Consider the following 18,399-nt stretch of genomic DNA (forward strand, 5'->3'; position numbering starts at 1 on the left):
TTTTTTTTTTATTGTTTAGTTTTTTTATTTTATGTTTCTAATGGAATGATATAGCTTACTAACTTTAGAACTGACTCCATTGGCATAGTTTTTATTTATGCAGCAGGATTGGAAATAAATGCATTTCATTAGGCTTCAAAAGTAATCTTTGTGACTTTTGTTGTTTTGTCTCTACTGAAGTGAAATTAAAGAGATTTTTCCACCTGACTAGATTGGTAATATCTTTAAATTATCACCCAATATTCATTTTATAAAATTATTTTTATAATATACACATACAGGTCCCAATCAAAAAATCCAACATTGAATCAGCACTTAACCAGTTGTAACACAGTTTGTAAGTTGTGCAAAACCGGACCAATATTCTCACTACTGGAACTTAATCACAGATAGGGGACCATCAACAGGTCTGAAAAGATTAGTTTCATCACGCACTTTGATTAAAATCATTAAAAAGAAAACAGAACACTTTAATTATAAACTCTTTGATTGGATCAGGACACCACAAATGTCTAGATAAACTTGTTAAACCTGAAGGAGTTATGTTTTTCTGCCAGCTCTTAAAAGGATCAATTATGAGGAGTTCTGTTTATGGAGTAAATTTTGTCCATCATTGTACTAATCAAAAAATGTGTAGTAAAAAGGTTTTTAGAGGAACTTTGCTGTTTTTTAGATTTTATTTCTTCAAATATTAATTTTGTCGTTTTTTTTTTGATAGTTTACTTTTTCAAATTAAATTTTCTCAGACTCAGTTTTATGAATTGCATTCATTTAACAGAATTATTTTACAGAACGCTTGGAAGGATCCATCCATCTTTTTCTTTAGGGTTGCTATGGGGCTGGATCTCCAACAGTTTATGAATAAAAAACTATGGATTGGTCGCCATTCTGTTGTAGACATTCTCTTCACATCAAGCCCAATACAAACACCTTCTCTTGACCAATAAAACTTTGTTGCTAACATCAAGGAAGACCAATAAAAATGAGTCTTCACTCCTCATGCCATAGGAAAGTCCTCCCCCAGAAGTAAAGAGAATGTGATCTGTGAAACGCTGGGTGAGCCATGGCCCCTCTTAGCCAATCATTTGTCCCCCTGTGGCCCCATCAACCCTGCCAGGTGAACTGATGTCACTTGGATATGGAACAGCACCTCGAAACCAGAGGGTGGCAGCATTGATACCATCATAAAGTTTGTATGTTGATCAAAAACCGACCACGAAAACACAGGAATGATTTATTTACAACAGTATAATCTAATTAAAGAGGACTATCAAGTATTTTTTAATCGATTCAGTTTATTTATGCAGCGCCAATTGACAACACGTCATCTCAAGGCACTTTACAGAGACGATTCAATCAGGTCATACAGTCAGATTGGATCAATTTTCTTTCTAATGTAAACCAGCTGATTGCGGCAACTCATTGGCGCTACAGCAATTCCTCACACTGAGCATGCATGAAGGCTGTTAATAGGAAGAAGCCTCCACCTTAGGCAGGCTGTGTGAGCTGCCGACATACAGAAAGAAGCATACATGCAAAGGTAACTGTAAACCAGCTCTAAGCCTATAGCAGCATAAATATAGAGATAGCTCAGGATAACCTGAGCCACTCTAAATATAAGCTTTATCAGAAATGAAAGTTCATGTTTTATAGGGTAGAGTTTGTCACTGCAATCATCAAGGTGTCTTCTACGTGGACAAAGATAAAGAAGAACGGCTCAACGTATATACCATATATGTTCTGTAGAACAATAAATTAATTTAAACAGCACCAGTTTATGAACATGTGTTAAACTTTATTAGCAAGGGCCTCAAGAAAATGTGGTCTGTCTTCAGTGATTTGTTTGGAAAATACAGATGTTTTGCTTGTTAATTTTCCTGTTGGTTCATTGGTTAAACTTTGAAGCTAAAAAATTGTCAAAATCCTTCAAAAAAGGCTAGAATAATTCCTATCTATCTATTTCATAAGCCAAATGTACAAATTGAGCATTCTGGTATTCATTTCCATCCTTCTCTGTGGTGCAGAAGGATCTATGCCAGCTTCGCCATCACACTAAGAAATGCTTCTTTAGGTTTAACAAAAGGCCAATAAAAGTTATAGATAGATAAGTTGTCATGCATGATTGGGATTTATCCTGTTATTGATTTTTTTTTTTTCTTTAAAAGAAATAAAAATCTATGTTAAAGACCCTGCAGCACATTTTCTCTCTCTCAAAAACAGAAAACATAAATCAAAGTAAAAAGAAATCATTTCTCATCAGTTAGGAGACATTTGACATTTCACCTCTGGGCTGGAAGATTGATATTTTTAGGTTTGGAGATTTGCCAGTGCTCCCAAAAACATTAGCGGGAAAAATATTTTTGTTTCATTAGTAACTAATCAATTTCTGCTAAGGTATCATCTGCACCACACCTTACTTTAAAACCTCAAACTACCCCATAAAAGAAACCTAAGATTATGCCTATATTGCTGTATATTTATTGTTATTAAATACAATAATTTCTTTTGGACAAACAAATGGGAAATAACTATGCAGGCATTATCCATCCATCCATCCATCTTCCTCCGCTTATCCGGGGTCGGGTCGCGGGGGCAGCAGCTTAAGAAGGGAGGCCCAGACTTCCCTCTCCCCAGCCACTTCTTCCAGCTCTTCAGGAGGAACCCCAAGGCGTTCCCAGGCCAGCCGAGAAACATAGTCTCTCCAGCGTGTCCTGGGTCTTCCCCGGGGCCTCCCCCCGGTGGGACGTGCCCGAAACACCTCACCAGGGAGGCGTCCAGGAGGCATCCTAAACAGATGCCCAAGCCACCTCAACTGGCTCCTCTCGACGTGGAGGAGCAGCGGCTCTACTCCGAGTCCCTCCCGGATGACAGAGCTTCTCACCCTATCTCTAAGGGAGAGCCCAGCCACCCTACGGAGGAAACCCATTTCGGCCGCTTGTATCCGCGATCTCGTTCTTTCGGTCATGACCCAGAGTTCATGACCATAGATGAGGGTAGGAACGTAGATCGACCGGTAAATCGAGAGCTTCGCTTTTTGACTCAGCTCTCTCTTCACCACGACGGACCGGTACAGCGCCCGCTTCACGGCAGACGCTGCACCAATCCGCCTGTCGATCTCCCGCTCCCTTCTTCCCTCATTCGTGAACAAGATCCCAAGATACTTAAACTCCTCCACTTGGGGCAGGACACCCCCCCTGACCCGGAGAAGGCACTCTACCCTTTTCCGGCTCAAGACCATGGCCTCGGATTTGGTGGCACTGATCCCCATCCCGGCCGCTTCACACTCGGCTGCGAACCGATCCAGCGAGAGCTGCAGATCACAACCTGATGAAGCCAATAGGACCACATCATCTGCAAAAAGCAGAGATGCAATCCTAACCCCTTGAACCCTACGGACCCACCGGCGGGTCTAGCTGCTACATGACCTCGTAATTTTACCAAACCCCCAGTATTGATGTAAAAACCATATTTGGCACAGTTTGGTGACATTTATGGATAAATGTGCCAAAATGGCCTCTCCGCCTAAGAAATTTCTCACTAATACCATTCTAAAATAAATATGATTCATCTGATTGAGTCCACATTTTGTATATTTTTACACAACATTTAGATTTGAAAGTCTGTACTACTTTTTTGTGCTATAAATAATATTTTGGTAGTGTTTTGCAATGTTTATTTCAAAGAAAATTTTGGCGAGGTTCAAAAAATGCAAAATATTTTGTATTTTGTCCCTAATATTTCAGGCAGGGTCAAAGCTACAATGGTGCTGACACCAGAAAACCATTCTATGACATCTTACCTTTACAGACGTACCAAAAGTTTCTTAATAAATCTAATAGCTTTGAGGCTATAAGTGATTTACTTTTGTGTGTTTTTGTCAGGCAGAAATTTATTTATACCCCCTTAGGGTGTAAGAGGCTAAGGCCACCAAAACGGATCCCCTCAACACCTTGGCTGCGCCTAAAAATTCTGTCCATGAAGGTAATGAACAGAATCGGTGACAAAGGGCAGCCCTGGCGGAGTCCAACTCTCACTGGAAACGAGCCCGACTTACTGCCGGCAATGCGGACCAGACTCTGACACAGGTCATACAGGGACCTGACAGCCCGTATCAAAGGGCCCGGCACCTCGTACTCCCGGAGAACCCCCCACAGGGCCCCCCGAGGGACACGGTCGAACGCCTTCTCCAAGTCCACAAAGCACATGTAGACTGGTTGGGTGAACTCCCATGCACCCTCCAGGACCCTGCTGAGGGTGTAGAGCTGGTCCAGCATTCCACAACCAGGACGGAAACCACACTGCTCTTCCTGAATCCGAGGTTCGACTATCCGCCGGACCCTCCTCTCCAGCACCCCCGAATAGACCTTGCCGGGGAGGCTTAAGAGTGTGACTCCCCTGTAATTGGAGCACACCCTCCGGTCCCCCTTTTTGAATAGGGGGACCACCACCCCAGTCTGCCAATCCAGGGGGTGAGGTCGCCGAGGTGGTTAAAAAGCTCCTCGGTGGCAGGGCCCCGGGGGTGGATGAGATCCGCCCGGAGTTCCTCAAGGTCCTGGATGTTGTGGGGTTGTGTTGACTGACACGACTCTTCAACATTGCATGCAGGCATTAATTGACCCTAAATCATCGCTGGTCTCTATTTTAGGAAACCTGATGATTCTCTGTTGTGTTCAGTGACTTAGAAATTAACGATAATCAAGCTACAGTAGATGTTTGGAATAGGTTTATTAAGTTTTCTGAACAACTCTTCCTCTTTATTCTCCTAAAAAGATTGAAATTCAATTGTGGATCAATTTGTAGTTAGAAATATGCTTAAACATTGCTGATGTGCATGACTAGATATTCATGTAGCTATGTGAGCCTAGTTTGTCATTTCAATTTCATCTTATTTTGGCACATTTCATTTTGGGTTTTTGTATCATTTCATCCATAATTTATTTCTCCCTCTAGAAAGGTGGAGCTAACAGAGTTTTTTTTTGTTTGTTTTTTTTGCCAGTCTTCATGTATTGTTTTGTATTTTATCACAGTGAAACATTCCACCTCAACAATCCCTCTGGGCAGACATTTCCCCTCATGGGAGAAAGAGGAAAAAAAGAAGTATTTCATAACATCACAGTCTCCCTCTTTTTCTCCGTGCCTGACAAACTATGCTGTCAAACCTCGTACTGAATAAACAAGTTATAACAGAACTTTCTGTCAGCAGTGTTGCTGTTGCTGTGTCTCTGCAAAGCAAACACTTCTGTTGGTGAAAAAACAAAACTCCAGCAGACTTGATGTTTAGAAGAATATCTAAATGACCCAGAACCGAAAGTACCACAGAGTACAAATGTTAGCTGCTTAGCCCAAGTTTGTTTTATCTCAGTGATGTTGTAACAAGGTTTGTTCTTGATCAACACAAATTGTTGGTTTGAGTGTGTAACTGCAGGTTTGGGGAATGATAAAGTCATGATTTTTAAGGGATAGGAAGAATTATTGCCTTCTTTATTTCTTGGGAGTATTCATGTTGTGTTGTTGTGTTTAGCTTGCTCGTCTCATTAAAAATAATGAAATTATAGAACTGAGCCATAAGTAGTATTTCCACAACAATGGAAACAACATTTTTAATTGTTTGTTGGAGTTCTGCTTAACATGAAAAAGAATTTCAGCTAGGGGATGAGTAGGAAAAAAAAGTTGTCTTGTGGTGTTGTGTTTTCATTGCAACAACAGTCTTTATATGAGAAGTATCTATTTTCAATTTTAATCCAATTCCGTAAAAAAATACTGCAAGCTTTTCAATTTTAATACATTTAAATTAAATATTGTTATTGCTCAGTGTGAGCGGCCATCTGCTGAGCCTAACTGGGGTTTTAAGTAGTCAAAAGCAAACATACAGTATAGTGACCAGTAGATCATGAGCCAATAACAGATAGCTCATGTATAAGGCCTCATGAAACCTTTGAGGCAGTGTGGCACTGTCTAGATTTTCACCAGTCAAATGAAATATGGTGGGGAAAAAGACAGCTCTTGTAAAGTTAGCTTGTCTGTGTTTGCTCAGTAGGTCCCAGTTCACTAAGACATAACAGCGTCATCAACCCAACAAGGGTTGTATCATTTTTGAGGTAATTGTGGGGCTTTAAGTATTACAAATGGAAATTCTAAAGTTGGATCCTTGAGACATGATCATTTCAATTAATCATTTTGCATGACCATGTTAGCAAACAAACACAGTTCTCAAAGAGAAGGGGTGTTATTTATTTCATTCAAATGCCATTCAAAAATACTTTATTAATTCCAAAGGAAAATTAAATGTTGCAGTAACTCATAGTTTGTGTTTTTTAACCAGTTCTTCTGGGGTTTGAACGTTGTATGCAGGAATGATCTTCTGTAGCGGTCTGTCCTGCACCAGATCTGGAGAAGTTTTTGACGGGAGACACTGTTGCTGCTTAGCAATATACTGAAGAGGATGCTCACTATGTCCATAATGTTCTTCGTTTTATGCAAAAATGTGGTGCTGAGAAACCAGTCCACGCATTTATTGGTTCAAGCCTGGACTTCCTCTTTATCAGGGAGTCCAAAAACGTTGGGTTACTTAACGTAATCCCTGGTTCTTTGATAACAGAGTGAGGTGTTTCACTATGGGAATCGCCTTGGCGTGACCAACTACGGAAGCTCCAATGACATCACGTCTGTCTGAGACAGACAGGTTGAGCCGTGTCCGTGGCTCCACCCACCAGCTAAATCACGGCCAACCTACCCGCCTCAACTCATTCTAGGCAGGTTTCTTTCCGTGCCCATGCAAGAAGGGATGTGTTGGTGAAACACCTCACTCTGTTATCAAAGAACCAGGGATTACGTTAAGTAACCCAACGTTCTTTTTCTAACTTCGCTCGGTGTTTCACTATGGGAGATATGGCCCACTCCCGGATTGCATGATGACCCCGAAGCCATATATGATAGGAATCACAACCCAGGTCTCAGTTGGACCCTAACATCCCTACTCCAAGCACTGAGTGTGCTAGCGATGGCCGGGCCACATCCAGCCTGTAAAACCTCACAAATGTGTGCGGCGTAGCCCAACTGGCTGCAGCACAGATGTCCTGAACTGACACACCACGGAACAAAGCCCAAGAGGTGGCCATGCTTCTGGTAGAATGGGCCCTCACCCCTTTAGGGGGCTCTGATCCTGCGCACCTATATGCCAGAGATATAGCCTCCACAACCCAGTGTGCTAATCTTTGGCGGGAGACAGGTTTGCCCTTATGAGCAGTAGCCCAGGATACAAACAGAGGGTCAGCTCTTCTAAAACAGGCTGTCCTGTCCACATAAGCTCTTAAAGCTCTCACTGGACATAAGCAATGAAGCTTCTGCTCATCTGCTGAAGAGAAAGGGGGTGGATGGAATGCCAGCAACTCCACCATCGAACACCTATATGCTGAATCCAACACCTTCGGCACAAAAGCCGGGTTGGGTCTCAAGCACACCTTAGAGAGCCCGGGTGCCCACTGTAAACAGGCCGGACTGACTGAAAGTGCATGCAACTCACTCACCCTCTTAGCCGTAGCCAACGCTAAGAGCAGGGCAGTTTTCAATGAAAGGAACTTTAAGCCAACACCCTCCAAAGGTTCAAATGGGTGATGACAGAGGGCATCCAACACCAGAGAGAGATCCCATAATGGCACCAGAGGCTTAGAAACTGGTAACTTACGTCGGGCCCCTCTCATAAAACGACACACTAAGGGGTGCTTCCCCACAGGTTTATCACCAAACCCTACATGACAAGCAGAGATTGCGGCTAAATAAACCTTAATTGTTGAAAAAGCCTTACCCTTCTCCAACAAGCTCTGCAGAAAGCAGAGCACGTCCCCCACTGAACACTGAAAAGGAATGGTCTGTTTTTCCTCACACCATTCCTCAAACACTCGCCATTTACCACTGTAAAGATTGCGAGTAGAAGAAGCCCTAGCATTCTGTATGGTGTCGATCACCTCTGGGGGGAGGCCTGTTGCATTTAAATTCCACCTTTCACGGGCCAGGCCCAGAGAGCCAGGTGATCTGGGTGTGGATGATAAATCTCCCCTTGAGCCTGAGACAGCAGGTCCCTTCGAACGGGGAGGGGCCATGGTTCGGCTGACAGGACTTGGATTATCTCCGCCACCCAGGGCTTCGATGGCCACCAGGGAGCCACCAGAATCAAAGACAGCCCCTGTTCCCTCACTCTGACTAGAGTTGGGGATATCAGGCTGAGAGGAGGGAAAGCATAAAGCAACGCGTCTGGCCATGGGTGCGCCAGCGCGTCCATACCCAGTGGAGCGTCTGGGTCTGACAGGGAGAAAAACAGCGGGCAATGAGTGTTTTCCCATGAGGCGAAGAGATCTACGGCAGCCCGTCCGTATCTCTGCCAGATCTGCTCCACCACCTGTGGATGCAGCTTCCATTCCCCATAGAGAGGGTTCCCTCTGGATAAAAGATCGGCCCCTCTGTTCAGAATTCCCGCTACGTGCGTTGCTCTGAGCGACAGAACTCTGGTGCTGCTCCACATAATTATGTCCCTGGCCAGTCTGTGTAACTGCAGGGACCTGGTGCCGCCCTGACGGTTGATATAAGCCACCACAGTGGAGTTGTCGGTCTTTACCAAGACGTGGCGACCCATCACATATGGCATGAAGTGCTTCAGAGCTAGGAACACTGCGTGCAGTTCCAGCATGTTGATGTGAAGCCGCCTCATTCTCGGCGACCATATGCCATTCACCGCTCTGCCCATCATAGTTGCGCCCCAACCTGTCAGGGAAGCATCGGTTGTCATGGTAACCCTGGATACTACGGTCCCCAGCGGGACGCCCGACGTGAGAACCGTCGGGTCTCTCCAGGGCTGAAGAGCCGCCACGCATGTCTGTGTCACTTTTACTCTGCGGCACAGATGACGGCGGGGACAGCGAGGCGACCCACCGCTGAAAGTCCCTCATCATCAGAAGCCCCAGATGGACCACTGAAATCACGGATGCCATAAGACCGAGGAGCCGCAGGCACAGTCTGAATGTAACGACGTTTCCCAACTGAAAACGCGTCATGCACTGGGTGAATGACAGGATTCTCCCCTCTGATAGTGTGACACGATAAGAGAGGGAGTTTATTTTGAGACCCAAATACTCCGTGCATTGCACGGGAGTCAGGCGACTTTTGGCTTGATTTATCCTGAACCCGAGGTTGATGAGGTGGTTGATCACTGCCAGGGAGTCGCTGACTGCCTGCTCGCTTGACCGAGAGCAGATTAGATAATCGTCTATGTACGAAAATATTCTGATCCCGCGCGTCCTCAGAGGGGACAGCGCCGCCTCCACACACTTGCTGAACACCCTCAGGGCTAATGACAGCCCGAACGGGATGGTCTGAAACTCGTAGGCTGCGCTCTGATAAGCGAACCTGAGAAACTTTCTGTGTGGGGGGTAAATGGAGATGTGAAAATAGGCGTCCGCGAGGTCGATGGTTACAAACCAATCCCCCGGACGGATGGAACGGCACAGTGCTTTGTGTGTGAGCATCCTGAATGTATATCTGCGTAAGTGTACGCCGTCTTTCTTTGGAATGAGAAAATAGCGCGAGTAGAAGCCCTGACGAACCTCCTCGTGCGGTACAACTCTGATCGCTTTTTTCTCTAACAGGGATGCTATTTCGTCTTTCAGGACGTGAGCTGAATCCCCGGTGGCAACCGAGGAGAGCACTCCGTTGAATCTCGGAGGTCTCGTGGCAAACTGCAGTCTGTAACCCTTGGAGATTGTATGCAAAACCCATGGAGAGACAGCGCATGCGCGCCACTGATCTGCCCGAGCAGAGAGAGGAGAAGCGTCGCTGCTGAGTGACGTCATCCCCTCTGCACTGCTGCGCTCGGCTCTGTTGTAAAGAGCGCGAGCTCCCTCTGCTGGGCGCAGAGGGGAGTGGCAGAGAGCCATTTGTGTTAATTTTTTTCTTTTTTGTGGGGGGCTTTCTGCCCTTGGCAACATGCCTGGCTGCAGAAAAGCTGTGTTTATTTTCTCTAATTCCCCCTGAACAACACTTTGTAACATTGGGCACAGCTGAGTGCTTGGTGACACTGATAACGTGCTGTGGAGTGTTTTGTGACACTGTGTCCTCCACCCCAAAATGTCTTCTCTCTGAACGTGAGAGGGAGAATTTAACATGCCTCCTCGTGAACTGGGAACTACAGGAGCATCTGAATCCTGGACAGAGAAGTTTGCCCTGGTGCCTGGAAACCTTCTCTTCAGAGGGGAGATGGTTAACAGTGGGGTTAGGTTGCCCGCTTTTTCTTGCTCTCCCCAGGGTGGGATGGACGATTTTTTGCAGCGGCCGCTGCAAAAGAGTGCTTCCCCCATGGTCTTGGGTTCTCCGCTTTGCTTTGCTGGGTGGATTGTGTGGCAGGTCTCCTTGAAGGCTTGGCTCCACCTTGCCGTACTCTCACTGCAGCAGCCGCAAACCCAGGTCTGGGTCCCTGTGGGGGGGTTTGGCTGGGCCTACGAGGCAAACAAAGGTTAAAAGCCTCTCCCTCCTGTTTTCTGAGGGTACTCGTCTCCCTCATCTTCTCCAAGGAGGGGCCAAATAGACCTTTTGTCGGGTCATAGGGCGCATCCATGATCTCGGCCTTCTGGGAATCACTCAGGCCTGACAGGTTTAACCATAGGCCTCTTTCCCCTGAGACAGCCAGACCCATGACCCGACCACAACCTTGAACAGCACCTCTAGAGGAGCGCAAGATGAGATCGTTCACCACACAGATCTCATCCCATAGACTGGGGTTAGGTGTCCCCGAGTCCAGTTGACGCCCCATCTCCTCCAAGATTTCACCTTGGTACGCAGACAGCAGTGTAACCGCGTTAAGTGAGCACACTGACTGACCCGCATATCTGTACATCCATTGGTAATGTTTGAGGATGCTGAAACCGATCTGCGGTTAGGGTCGAGGTGGTAAGCCACTGAAGGCTCTACAGCTGGGGGTTCGGCCAGCCCCAGCTCACCCATGCCCTGTATCTCCAGCTTAGAGAAGCCCTTGGTGGGAAGCTTACTCTTAAATGGGCTGGACCAGAAACGGCTCATTTCTCTCATGCAAGCAGGAACGGCTGGTAAAAGTTGCTTTGCTGGTGGTAAAGCTGGTGGAAGCCTTTTACCGTCGTACAGGTCCCGTTCTGCTCCTTCTGAATCCTGCGCTGCAGGCCAGGGGATGTTCAGCTTTAAAGCCGCCCGTCTGCACACATCGTACAGATCACTATCCCCCGGGGAGGTGACTTCTGCCCCGCTTGGAGGCCTGGAGTGATGACCCGGGAAGGTCGAGTCCTCCTCCTCCTCCTCCTCCTCCATGTCCTCCAATTCCAGGAGGTCGGAGTTAGCTTCACCCTCCGTTTCGTCGATGTCTGCCTCGAGTTTCCCGCTGTCCATAAGGCCCTCAAACAGAGGAGGCATGGACGGGTACTCCTCTTCCATCACGTCCGCCCAGCTCTTAGAGGCTAGCGGCGGATGGTTTTCACCCGCCGCCGCAACGGCTGCAGGTGAGGAGAAGCAAGGGTCCTGGCTGTTAGCGACAGCCACCCTCAGCCGCCTCTCCAGGATCTTTTCCGGCATCAACGCGCAGTGCTGGCATCCCTGAGGGTCCGCCAGCGATGCCTGAGCGTGCTTAGCGCCCATACATGCTATACACATCGGATGAGGGTCCCGCCCAGAGATAGATGCCCCGCATGACGCTGGACACGGGTACAACCTCTTTAGCCTTCGGTTCCGAACCTTTGGCAGGGGTAGGAGCCGCAGACATGACTGTGGTTAAACACGGAGCTCGTCGCTACACGTTAGCTCTTTACTGATATAAAGTCCGTTCGCCACAACACGTTAACCGGACTCTTATGCTAGCGATACACTGCTAGCCAAAAACCAAGCCCACCTTTACGTGTTAGCTCGGCTGACACAAGCGCTCTCTATTCCGTTAATTAAAACGGAGTAGAAACAGGGACAGCTCGCCTTTACGCGGTCACCGCTCCCAGCGTTTGTGTTCCAGAAAGTGCTTCTGCCGAAGCGCTTACTCAGCACGGTACAGGCCTGTCCTGGTCCTGCGTTCAGCGACGTTTTCCTTTACGGAACGCCTGAGAACAGTTAAACAGGTCCAAGCTAGCCTGAGCGCGCTGAGGGAGCTTAGTTGTAGTCTTCACACGAGAAGAAAGCGAGAATGAGTTGAGGCGGGTAGGTTGGCCGTGATCTAGCTGGTGGGTGGAGCCACGGACACGGCTCAACCTGTCTGTCTCAGACAGACGTGATGTCATTGGAGCTTCCGTAGTTGGTCACGCCAAGGCGATTCCCATAGTGAAACACCGAGCGAAGTTAAGAAAGAACTGTAGTTAAAAGCCTTAAGCTGATCCAAAATGCTGCAGCCAGTGTTCTGATGAAAATTAAAAATAGAGATCATATCTCTCTTATACTAGCTTCTCTTTATTGTCTCCCTGTTACATCCAGAAGATGATTTAAAACCCTCCTTCTCACATATAAAGCCTTAAATGGCCAAGCTCCATCTTATATTAGAGATCTGATTGTTCCTCATTTTCCTAACAGAGCACTTCGCTCTCAATCAGCAGGTTTACTAGTGGTTCCTAGTATTTCTAAAAGTAGTATGGGAGGCAGATATTTTAGTTATCAGGCTCCTATCCTGGGGAACCAACTACCAGTTTTAGTCTGTGAGGCAGACACCCTGTCTACTTTTAAGGGTAGGCTTAAAACTTTCCTTTTTGATAAAGCTTATAGTTAGAGTGGCTCAGGTTATCCTGAGCTATCTCTATAGTTATGCTGCTATAGGCTTAGACTTCTGGAGGACATAGGGACCAATTTTTCATCATTCTGCTTCATTCTATATCTGTTCTCCCACTCTGCAGAATCTGTTATTTCAATCTCTAAGGTTATGCTCTCTCTGCTTTTTCTCATAGTAGCTTCGCCTCATCTGTTCCTGTTTGGCTGTGATACCATCCTGTAGAGAAATATCAGCTGTGCTGCTGCCATCAACACCTTTGTTTATAAGTGTTGGAGATCGGCCTGTTTTCCAGTGTAGTCCTGTTTCTCTGACTGTGACTTGCTGGATGTGCTCTCTTCATCCTCTGACATGGGAGCTGGCTCGGAGCTCGTCTGCCTGGCTGTGTGTTTCCTGTATGGGGCTGCCTTTTACAGTTACCTTCTGTATTTCTGCTTCTTTCGGTATGTCTGCTTCTGTCTCCTTGAACCCCAGTCGGCCTCGGCAGATGGCCGCTCACACTGAGCCTGGTTTTGCTGGAGGTTTCTTCCTGTTAAAAGGGAGTTTTTCCTCTCCACTGTCGCTACAAGTATGCTTAGTGTGAGGGATTGCCTTCAAGTCAATGAGTCGATGCAATCAACTGGTTTTCCTTCGATAGAAAGCTTTGAATCAATTTCACTGTATGATCTGGTGTACTGTAAAGTGCCTTGAGATGACATGTGTTGTGAATTGGCGCTATAGAAATAAACTGAATTGAATTTAACCTTTCTGCTGTCTCCATGAGATGGTTGTCAGTGGCGCCAAGGAAGTACGGCTCAGTACTTTTTTTTGTTTTTGGTTTTGGGATCTGTACCTATGAAGGACTTATGAAGAGCATTTTGTATTACCAGATCCTATATAGAGGATTTGGAATAATAAATGAGTTTTGATATGAATAAAAAAGTAAAGTTTTATTCTAAAACGATACAAGAATTATAAGCCCCAGATATTTTGCACCACATTGCTGTTGATTCTGTTACATGGTGAACAAATTAGTCTCTCATAGCATCTTAACTGCTCTTTAATCAAAGAAAGTCTTTGCCTCTCTGTCTTTGTTTGCAGAGTACAGCTCCACGCCCTCCCTTGCCGCCTCGCTGGCTGCCGCTCTGTAAATGGTTGGTAGGAGGGGATGGAGAGGGCAAGCAGGCATAGTAGAGTACTTTTTTTTCCTTACTTCTTTTCTACTCAGCCAGAGAAGGAGGGCAAAGCTGGACGGTGACAGAGGGAGAGAGAAAGACGGGTCTATGTAAACATACTTTTGGCACAGGGCCCGGCTCAAGAGCATCCTGAGGAGAACATCCTGCCCCTCGTTGGAACTTCCTTAGCCGGCTGAAGTGGCCCATTCATGGACATCTTGTGAGGGGAGCTTGTTTTCGCTGCTAAATGGATGTTTCTGTTTCAGAGGTGTTTGCTGCAGTGGCTGCTCTCCACAAATCCAGCCTCCCGTCCCCCACTTCTTTTCCTCCTCCTCTACCATACCTCCTTTCTCCTCTGTTCTTCTTCTGCCCACTTCCCTTTAGCTAACTGCATCTATCAGCTCCTTGGGCCCTCCATGCAAGCATTAAATCTCCTCTCTCATCCAAAGAGGAGGAGCTGGAGGTGGTGATGTAAAGTAAATATAATCACTGAGGAAGTTGAAGGTAACAGCATAGTCTCCACAAACGCTTTTTCAGGCCTTGGCTGAAACTTGGGCAGGCAGCTGGTGCAAACTGGCTTTTTATTTTTACTCTTTATCTTCTGTTATTCCATACAACAACAAAACAGAAAATAAAAAAAATAAAAAAAAACACATACAAAAATATTGTGAGGGGTGCCCCAAGCAAGTAGAAAATAGATCACCCTAAATGTCTTCCCATTGATTGGATTGAAAAAGAGTCTTTTCCATTGTTGTCCAACATTGCCTGTTTTTAACCTCAGACAAAAATTCAATTTTCCAATAATGTTCAACCATTGAGTCTCTCTTGGATTGTCTCTGCTGTCTCTTAGTATACAGATACAGTTGTTTTGTGTGTTTGTTTGTTTATTTTTTTGTTTAAGCAGAATTTACATGTGTTAAACATGTGTTTGTCCTCCTTTTTGAATAACTTTTTCTTGCAGAGGTCCTAGGTAAATCTGTAAATTTACATTCATTTTTACAATTTTTCAAGGCTGCACTTTTAAAAAAGATGAAACTGTCCAGTGAGCTGTTTCCAAACAACATTTATTTTTGTTTTACACTTGTGTAAACAAAATGACAAATAAAATCTGTCTAAAGACAAAAGTCTAAAGGTATATGTGGATGGTCTGTGATGTCAGAACCCAGAATCTGAAAGTTTTTGTCTCAAAAGGAACAAAATTGTGCACGTCTAGAAATTATGTGAATGATTGCATACTATGTGAATGAATGCATCATTGTGGGGTGTTCAGTTGTTTTATTTTTATTTTAAGGGGTTATAAAGAATCTCAACAGAGTCTTCTCTGATTGATAATGTTGGGGCTTAAATTAAGAGCATTTACCTGTCTGTCATGTTGAGGTTCAGGACATTAATCCTGTTGTAAGAAAACATAGCTTGATTTCTGGGTTTGGAAACATTAATAATTGTATAAATGTGTGATCTAAAATGTACCAAAAAAAATAAAATAATAAGAGTGAAATCACTGAATTGGGGGATTAGATTTTTTTAAAAGGAAATAGTTGAATGTTCTGTTTTTTTGACACAGGTAATCAGAATACAGACTAAAAAGTGTATCACGCGTGAAAATGCCAATTAGAATGTTGTGATAGCATCTAGTCAGGGCATCTAGCCAATCATGGTGGATATACGTCATGTTGAGCCAGGGTGCACATGCAGACTACTTAGGTCAGCTTGCTTCATTCAAAATAACTGTAATCTGTCAGGTTTACATGCCTATTAGATTGTTAATTGGTATAACCCCAGCAGAAGATTATTTCTCAAGACTAAACAATGTCTCTCAACTTGATTTTCTGTTGTAACAACCGGTTAAACACGGGTTAGCATGGAGCAGCTTCTGAAACCTTGAGGGAATAAAGAGCTACTTTGACCCTCAGTGCAGTTACTTGACATAACCTTTTAAAAATAGAACTTGATTTTTTAAATATATATCTGCCCAGGAAATGTGTCATTTGTAAATAAACAAAACAAAACTTTATTATTTTTTTTAGATTTAAAAAAAGATTTAAACTTTTGTAAAAACATGATGGATACATTTTACAATGGATCTTAATATTTTTTGCACATGCTGTGAAACGCAATCGCAAGAAAATCTATTACTGGAGATTTATTCTGTTGTGGAAATTTAAAAATATATATATGTTCAGAGGGAAAACTGAAATCCTGCTAGAATCTTAATATCTTATCCATACTTAAAAACATTTGTTGTTCTTCATATTTTTTTTTTCCAATGTTATTAAGAGCCGCACTGAAAATCCAAAGATCCACAAAGGTTCAATTCGATTCAGTCCCAATTCATAACACATGTGACCGTTAAACACTTTACAGAGACAACACAGTCAGATTGGTTAAAAGTTTCCTTTAAGGAAAACCAGTTGATTGCATCGAGTCAGTGACTTGCAAAACATGCCACTCCTGGATGAGCTTCTAACAATTTTCACTTGCATTTTGTCATTGACTCTTCAGCAATACCTCACACTGCACCTGCATGCAGTGATAGTAAAGAGGAAAAACTCCCTTTTAAGAGGAAGAAATCTCTAGCAAAACAAAACTCAGTGTGAGCAGCCTTCTACCAAGACTGACTAGAGTTTAGGGAGATAGAAGCAGACATACAAAAAGAAGAAAATATACAAAAGGTAACCGTTAACTAGCTCGTGTCCAGTAAAGACACAGCCAGCAGATGAGCCCTGTGCTATTTCCCATGTCAAAGGATGAAAGAAAACACATGCAATAAGTCACAGTGTGAGAAACAGAACTACACTGAATAAGTAAGTGCAACTTTATCATTTATAAACTAAGTTAACAGATACTGTAGAGTATCAATTTTAAATAAAAAAAGAATGAAGCAGAATGATGAAAAGTGGCCCTATGTCCTCCAGCAGCCTAAACTTACAGCAGCATAAATCAGGACAACCTACTTGGATGAGGTATGAGAAAGGCAGAGCCAAGGAGAAACGTCTATGTGGACGAGATTCTTCCTATCCCGATCAGGCCGCTCACACAAATGGCTCAGACTGATTTACGCAGACTTTCTATATAAATAATGTGGAATCATACACAATTTTCAGTTGTGATAAAACAAAATATTCATAAATTTTAACTATTAATCAAATTTAGACTATATGTAAAATATGACGTTTTCTGTTACCATGTTAGTTTCTGTGGAATTGATTAAAGCAAAAATAAAAAAGCTTTTAAAGCAACCAAATGATTCAGTTAAGCTCAAAGTAAAATATAAACTTGTATTGACGGTTCATACATTTGTGCATTGGGCTCCAGATAATTCGGTGCATAACAGTCATGAACCTCAGAGTATGTCACTAACTGAAAACCACTCTTCATTTCCTGGCTTGCAAATGAGGTGAAAAACTGTGCCGGTAACTATACATAAAAAACGCTGCAAATACAAATGCATCGAGAGTAAAAGTGAAGTTTACAATAAGATTCCCATGACTCGACCCTGGCCAGGCTCTCCGACTGCTCTCTCAGCCATTTTTAATCTGTCTAGTTTCATCTGCTGCCAAAAGCCTCTTTAATTGTTTCCCATTTAGGCAAAGCCACAAAACTTGGAGTGTTCCAGCATATACAAACTGTCGGCAGACTGAAATAATTGTACATTTCAAACTGGCTATGAAAGTGCTGGTTTGCACAGTTTGAAGCCGTTTTGCAGAATAGGCCTTCAGATGGAAGTCAGACATGGCCGTTCTCCATGCCTGTTGCTCAATTAATGTGCGACTTGGGTGGAAATAAGCTATTTCTGTTCTGTGTGTTTGTGTGTAAATTTTCCTAAAGTGATATGTGTTTTCCCTGTGTGGGTGAGGAAAAGAATGAAAGGGTGTTTGCTTATGTGCATGCGTGGATGGTGTGTTCCTGAAACTGGACCTCGGTATGTTGTCACTGTAAGTGTGCCAAATCAGCGATTAACTGCGCTCCACTGAGACAGCCGTGTAGTCGAGTGACATCAAGGAACAGGTGTGTGTAAAGCTATCTGGTTTTTGGAGCTCCTTGGAGAAATGCAGCCTCACTGGGCAGCAGGAATAGACCTGATGATAGTTTGAAGCTAACATAGGTATGTTTGCTTCTAAATGCCTTGAAGGCTTCTAAGGGTGAACAACTGGATTTATTTTGTTTTCTTTTTTATTGCTTGTTTGTTAGCAAGCAACGTATTACAAAAATGTTTAGTTTAAAAATATGAAAATGTATGTTCCTGGAAAGCTGATCTATAACGGCTAAATGACCTGCCCCCGGCTATGATCTGCTTCCCACTTGACAACAACAGATTTACCCCCCTGCCAATCCACATTTGATTTCTTGGCAGTAGGCAGCCGCTGCTGGTGCTCTGAAATTTGTAAATGTAGCAGAAAATGTCTGTTGAGTGCATATTTGTATGATTGACAGGGGGTATTATGCTCTGACCATAATTGGTTCAAGCAGCTACACAAATACACTTAAGAAAGA

The sequence above is a fragment of the Cyprinodon tularosa genome, unplaced genomic scaffold, assembly GCF_016077235.1.
Source record: "Cyprinodon tularosa strain WSP-4 unplaced genomic scaffold, ASM1607723v1 ctg54, whole genome shotgun sequence".
NCBI lineage: Eukaryota > Metazoa > Chordata > Actinopteri > Cyprinodontiformes > Cyprinodontidae > Cyprinodon > Cyprinodon tularosa.